Raw genomic sequence first — 7687 nt, 5'->3', positions numbered from 1 at the left:
GAGAACAGACATGATAAACTTATTGTTCAACATGATAACGCTCGCCCACATGTCGCAAAACCGGTCAAAACCTATTTAGAAAATGTCGGATGGGAAGTTTTACCCCACCCGCCGTATTCACCAGACGTTGCTCCTTCGGACTACTACTTGTTCGATTGCATGATTAACGATTTGATTGGACAGCAGTTTACTTCTTCAGAAGATATCGAAACATGGGTCTCTGACTGGATCGCTTCCAAGGATGAGGACTTCTTTCGCCACGGAATCCGTACATTGCCTGACAGATGGGCGAAAGTGGTGGCTAGCGATGGACAATATTTTTCTTAAGGTATTTATGTATTTTGTGTTTGTACTACAGCTTCAATGTGTGCGTACCAACCGCACGAATTAATTCCTAGACCAAATATTTAGGTATATCCAGGATATGATCAAGGGAGGGGCTAAACCATAATTTGCCGTTTTATCCAGTGTAAAGCAGAATTGAAGCCCATTTTATCCAATGTAAATCTGAGCGTCAAGGGGGGCTATAGCCCCTTAGCCCCCCCTTGGATCCGCCCTTGGGTATATCTATATACTTTACTTTGTCTTTTTCAAATTTTCGATGTTATCGTTAAAACAAAAATTTCACGTCACTAGTAATTACTAAGTATTCTGGTACAAGCTGTTCGCGATTACCTCGGTTAAACTGATTACAGTCAGAGGCCTTTCAAAAGGGTACCTCAGCGTAAGTATCGTTCGGGAATTGGGTTACATAGGCAACAGTAAGAAGCTGAACACAACATTAGTATAATAGCGTATCATTTACAAATGGGACGTGTTATTCTTCGTCCTGATATTTATTACATTTATACTAAATGTATTAAATTTAGTATAAAGTTCTTAAGAGTGATATCTCTGTTCTTAGAGTGTCAGGCATTCGTGTGTAGAGGCTTCGTGGAGAACGTGGACACTTGCACCAAAATTTTGTCAGTGGATATCACCAACAAGGAAGTTCGTTCTTGTTTTGGGTAGAATAATGTACGGCTGAAAAACAGTTCTTATATTGATCCATGGCCTGGAATAAGTCAAATGCGTAAAAGGACATGCTCGAATCTATATCACTGGCTTTGCTGAGACATATGAACATTTCACAGTGATGAATGATAACGTCCGCTACCATGCAACCAATTCTTTTATTTCCAGAGCCTATCGTATACCTTGGTTAACATATAAAAGGGAGTACTGACACTAACGTCTACTCTTTGTAAAATCTAATATTGATTATGAATATATGAAGTTCGTAACTCTGAGAGAACTCTTTTGTGAATGACTAATATATTTTTTCATTGTCCTATAAGAATTGAATAATAAATAGAGACAGTCATCGAATGTTTGACAAAAGAGAAATCTGTAGCTGTAAACACATATGGATGGCTTAGGCAGTAACGAATGAAATCCGACAAGAAGTGATGACATGATGCTGTGCAGTGGATTATGGAAGACTTAGGGTTTAGAAGAGTTGAGTGTTTCATCAGTTACCATCTGCTTTGAAATACCGGAAGCTGGAAGTGCTTAGCATAGGGGCGGTCTTCCTTTGTAGCCGATAGTAAATTTTGTGGATGAAGATGAGGCTTGGGTGTATTATGACACTAAGACTAAGAAGTGGTCGATGGAGTGGGGCACAGTACTTTAGCTAGGCTTAAGAAGTCAGAAGTCCATAGGCAAAGTGATGGTTATTGTTTTGTTTGATCAGAGATGAGCCATTTTGTTGCCTTCTCGTGAACAGTAAGCATTACATTCCGTCATTAAAAAATTCCAAGAAGCTATTAGAAGGAAAGGATCTAAGAAAAAGTCTTAGTTTCAATTAAACTACTATATATCGTGATGCTAATACTCACGCGTCTCTTGCCAGGAATCAATGCTTTGTACATCATCCGGATAGCCCTGATTTTGTACCATCAGACTTTGATGCAATGAAAAATGCTTTTCGGAGTACCAAATTCAATGAATAGAAGAGTTGAAAGTTGATGTTACGGCATCGGTCAGAGGATGCTCCACAGACTTTTTCTAAAGAGCATGAAGAAGATTCGTAAATATGCTGAGTTCAGCGCACAGCAGCACAAACGTTTAGTATACGTATGAGAACAAATCCACCTCTTCGAGCCACATGCGGTACTTTCCTTACACACCAGACTTCAACTACATTGTAAATACACGGGCACTCGTGATGAAAACTCTTGTCAATAGCCTAAATAAACTACCAATTTTCTACTGAATACCCAAACGCCTTCATCAGTGATAAACGTTTGGACAAATAACACGCATTCTGAACTTCAGTTGGTTTGGTTAATTTTAGTTCTTTTTTTCTTTCTCGTTATTTCTTATAATCAATTGTTTTAATAAGGATTTTGTTTTCTTTAGTTTATGACATACCATTTTCTTATATATATCGTAATGTGTATAAAAAACTGTACTGTTTGCTGAATACTGTGTTAGGTATTGTCTGTCTCATAAGTAAATGCATGTTTTCCTCAGGATAGGTTTTTTTTTTTTTTTTTTTTTTTTTTTTGCCCCTTGAAGCAATAGAAAATAGAAAATCAGTTCGCTTAATGTAATTGACCTTAAAAACGTTTAATGCTATGGATTCTGGTAAAACAATAAAACATATTACGTTTGCAAATGCAATTTACACAACAAATAACACGAATGGTTAAAGCAGAGAAACTGTTATACTGTTATATGGTAAGACGACAGAAACAAAAATCATAAACTGAATGTTTAAAGTGTATAACAAGGAAACAAGCACCTAAGTGTGTGGCATAGTGGGTAACGCTTTATCCTCCCAATCAGCTGATCCATGTTCGAATCTTCGTCAAGTGCCTATTTTTCTTTTCGTCGAAGGAACAGCCATTAGTTGTAGTATTAGAGTTTTATATATGGTGTCATTCTGTTAGATTTTTCTTATTCTTGTCTAAGGTAATAATGTAAGGCTGCAAGTATGATTCTACCTAGGTAGATGAAAAGTAACGATGTTCTAGATTTCTTTCCATTAATAAAATTTAAAAATAAGCTTACACCCGAAACTAAATATACAAGTAATTGAAATGAAAGTAGCAGGTTGTGCAATATAGCCTGAGGGCAGAAGAGCAAAGCAATACAACCTGATGCGCTTTCAAGCGGCTGTCTGAACTGTGAACTGAACACACCTTCTTTTAAAGAACAATGTTATCAATGAAATACCGGTACTGGTCTGTGTAAAAACATAAAAAGAAGGGAAAAGAAACAATATTAGTATATTTTGTTTTTATTATTAGATGTTTCAGTATGTTGGAAAAAAGAAATCATGTCCACTATTAAATGAAAATATGATTAATAAACTGGCGTTCATACCGACAGTATGTATTCTGGAAGGTCATATTCTATTTGGGAATACTCACGTGGGAATGAAAAGAATGTAACATTTATGGAATCAACTATCAAGAGATTGATTTCTGATGGGAGTTCATTTAGTTTGGGATCCCAAGTTAAGTTGTAGAACCATATCTCATATAGTCTCGGTGCTGAAAGGGATGTTACACTCCCAATGAACCAACTGATAAGTCTTACAACTATCAGTTTCAGGAAAGATGATTGGTTTGTGAACTGTGAAAGGTATCTATTAATTTACAAGCCAAGCTTGGAACAATTTCCACATAAACCAAAATAGATTAGTCACAAATCTGCTTATAAAAATTGATCGCTCGCTGAACTATTGTGACCCATAATTAAACTTGATTTTTAGCTTCCTAAAATTGTGCTTCTAGGTTCACTGAAGCAAATACTCGGGGAATGAGAGGGACATGTCTCCTCCAATCTTGGAACTGAGGGGGACTGTCCTCCCAATAATCCGATTTGAGGTGTTTTTTGGGCAGAAAAGTGATGATTTGTGTCCGATTGCCATAAAGGAAAGTGAGATGAAATTAATGTCCCCCAGAATAAGCCTCAAATATGCTTGCCTCCCAATGTTGAAGATAATTCTGCTCCCTTTATCCTCCACAGCATTGTTTTTCAACTTCATAAAAATTTTGAACATCTCTTTAAAAAATATATGTGAACGGTCTTACCCTTCCCCCCCCCCCCCCCAATGTTGAAGACAGATTTGCGCCGCTGTCTGGGTTCCTAATACGGGTTCGAAATACCTCTAAATATATTTTTAAAAATCAAAAAAATAAAATACACAATTCGTTTAAAAATATAATCTGGAGCAATCTTTAAAGGTCAGACACGAACTTGTTGAAAATGCTCATTCTCCGAACGAGAAGAATAAGGTTATGGAAATATTATTTGCGAAATATTCAAACCTCTTCCCCAATAGAATAGCATATCAATCGAAGTGAAATGAAAAAAGATCCAAGTGAATCCAACTGCTAAATATCTTCTAGATTTATTTTAAACAGCTAGAATGCTTGCACACTTTGGTCAGTTTATAAACACAAAACGGGAAATTAAGATATTGTAGCAGTTGCCTTGCTTTCTTTGCTAGAATTGGAATTTCCGAAAACGATGCACCACGTGGTCACATATTTGTAAGGAGGAGTTTTAATGCCGAGTTTTATCTTCCTATGATAAGAGATTCGTCAGAAACTCTCTATATTTTAATACTCTCTTTCTCACTTAGAACATGTATTGTATGGAAGTAACGTGAGAAAAGCCCGGCGAGAGTTAACTAACACTGGGAAAGCAGACTTTGGTAAATACGCTTAGGGGCCATCCTTTTCCAACTCGACGCATGTATGAGACGAAGCGTAAAGTTATCAAGTGACGGCGTGGCAGTTAGAAATATCTACGACTCACGTGCAAAGGGTCCTAGGTTCGATTCCTGCTTGAGTGTTTTTCCTTTAACCAATAAAGTAGCCATTTTTAACTACGAGTAAAATATTAATTCATCATATGTTTGTGCAGTTTCCAATAGACGTCAGCTAATCATTTTCTTCCAAGTACTAAATGTATTCAAATATTCATTTCAAACGGTTCATTCGATTTCCCGTGATGATCGGACAGACAATCACGATGTCACTTTTACATATTGACCACGAATTTAGAGCTTGTCCCCTTTTCCCCTCAAAAGCGGATTTTTAAGGACAACGGAAGATGGACTCATATTTGGAAATAAGGTGTTTATGTTCATCTCTTGCGTTAGTGAATTATAGAAACCCGACTGGTCCAAATGCTAAATGCAATATATTAAAAAGATAATTTCAAGTGCTTCATCTGTTTTGCTATGATGACAAGACAAACCTCGATGTCATCATTCTTAAATATTGAGCAAAAATGACACAAATTATCCCTATTCTTCACTTAATACTGAAAGTTTTGAACACGGTCGGACACGTGCACACTCGCTTTAAATAAGGTTTTTATATATCAAGTTTCACCTCACAAACGTTAGATATTCTATTTTTGGCATAAATTTTTAACTTTCTCTTCTCTGTTACGATACACAATTTAATAAAAATGGCGTGACAACAACCCAGTTCGAGGTAGATGTTAATTATTTTAATAAAATTCATTTCAAACGGTTCAGCAATTTTTCGTTATGATAGACAACGTATTTTCATTTATATACTATGTAGATATAGATCAGCGTTTCCCAACCTTTTTCAACTTGCGGCACACTACGGTGTAACTTGAATTCTCGCGGCACACTCATAATAATAATAATAATAATAATAATAATAATAATTATTATTATTATTATTATTATTATTATTATTATTATTATTAGTAGTAGTAGTAGTAGTAGTAGTAGTAGTAGTAAATATATAAACCGTGATATATATTTTTTGTGTGTGTGATTACTGATCATCTCACAGATAAGAAAGCTGATCACTGACTTTTCCCCGTGGCAAATCATTATGCTTATTTATCGTTCTAATTTAAAAACAGAAAACAATTGCAATGAATTATAGGACTCAGCTTTTAAATATACACTTTCATTTTCGAAAACTGTATTCAACCTTTCATTAAGAAGGGAGATAATTAAATATCAAACGAACAAACAAATCTCTTATACTTTTAAAACACAAAAGTAGATAATTTGTATGCATGTTTGCTTCGTCGAAAGGATTGAAATTTTAACTTTTCAAGTTTCGATATAGTCTGCAACAATAAAGAGGCAATAATGGTCATAACGATAACAAATACTTTTTTTCAACATTAAAAATGTGCAGAAAAGTAACACAGTATGAAACTTAAAATGTATTAACATGGTTAATATATGTTACATTTTTTAAAATCTTATATGAATGTTACAATTTTTCAAAAATAAGTAAAACAAGTTGGTACACGAAGCAAAACTAATGTGCAACATGAGCTTGATGTTCTTTCATAATCTAGTTCAATTCTGCAATGATAATTGATAAACACACTATTATATCGTGTTCCGGAGTTAATAGTTGTGACCTGTTCTTACACTTTGGCCGTGTCCAAAAGATACAAGTGTGCATTCGAAGTACGCTTATTTCTGGAACTGACGTCACCTAGTGTGCGTCAAAAGGTCCAAGTTCACAAGTCTGCGAGTGCATAGTACGTAGTGTGCGAGGATGTACACTAGGTTAGCACACTTGCGTACTTAAGATGGGAGTTCTTCGTAATAGGAACAACAATAATGTCAAAGAGACTTAATAAAATTTTAAAAGACATATTTTTAATATTTTTGTTGAAGTGAATATAATTGTGGGCTGATCTGATAATAGTTTACTTAAGAAGTATACAAATTAGTGATTTTACAAGTGGAAAATAAAAATGTTACGCAAATAACAAAGTATTTACGTTGTGTTCTTTTAGTATGCAATGAAATTTAAAATTGTATAGGGAAAGCAACCAAATAGTTTCTTTAGTAATGCTATAAAGACATTTGTGTTGAAATATTACATGGTTTATGTAGCTTCATTGAAATAGCTATACTATCGGTAATGAAGCTATTTGGACGTAGGGTAACTTCGGCAAATAACGCCAGTCGGGTAATAACGTCATTTAAAGCTTTCCACAGTGTTAGCATGAACACGTGGTTCGTAAGGTGACCGCTTATGAGTGTGTGACAAACAGTGATGCCTGTTGTCTCTCAAGACACAAAGACTAGAGGTCAGCCAAGCATCAGTAAAGAGAAACCGGTGAACAAATGTTGACGTGACAGCCGCGGAGCGGAGGAAACAGTTCGCAAATTTTTAGTGTGTCAAACGAGGTAGGCGAATTGTTTGGGTAAAAGTGAGATTTTACTATTACTAAAGGTATGCGTTTGTAGGGCCGTACTTGCATAATATTATGATATAGATAAAATATGCAGGACCGCTATTCTTGGTATAGAAATAATGACCAAAACAAAGTCTATTGTTTCTGATAATAACGCCACTATCGCGTCGGGAAATAACGCCACTCCATCTAATCGCTAATAGAAACTAATACTAGTGTTAAACGTTTGTCTTAGTAGTAGAGCCGGAAAAGTCTAGTTTTATGCTTTCATTTCAAGACACTCAAATATCGTGTGCCGGAAAGCGGAGAATTTGAGCTATGGTAAACTCATGCATTTCAACAGAACTATGTGAACGAATTGATCACGCTATTGGGAAATACACTTGATGCTGTGAACCTTTTGTGACAATCCTGAACTTATTTACAATGCAGATTAAATGCAGGACTATAACTAACGTACAACAGTAGCGTAAAAATT

The sequence above is a fragment of the Thermobia domestica genome, chromosome 11, assembly GCF_964235325.1.
Source record: "Thermobia domestica chromosome 11, izTheDome1.hap1.1, whole genome shotgun sequence".
In the NCBI taxonomy this organism is placed as follows: domain Eukaryota; kingdom Metazoa; phylum Arthropoda; class Insecta; order Zygentoma; family Lepismatidae; genus Thermobia; species Thermobia domestica.
The sequence above is the reverse complement of the archived record's forward strand: the minus strand, read 5'-3'. Positions refer to the sequence as shown.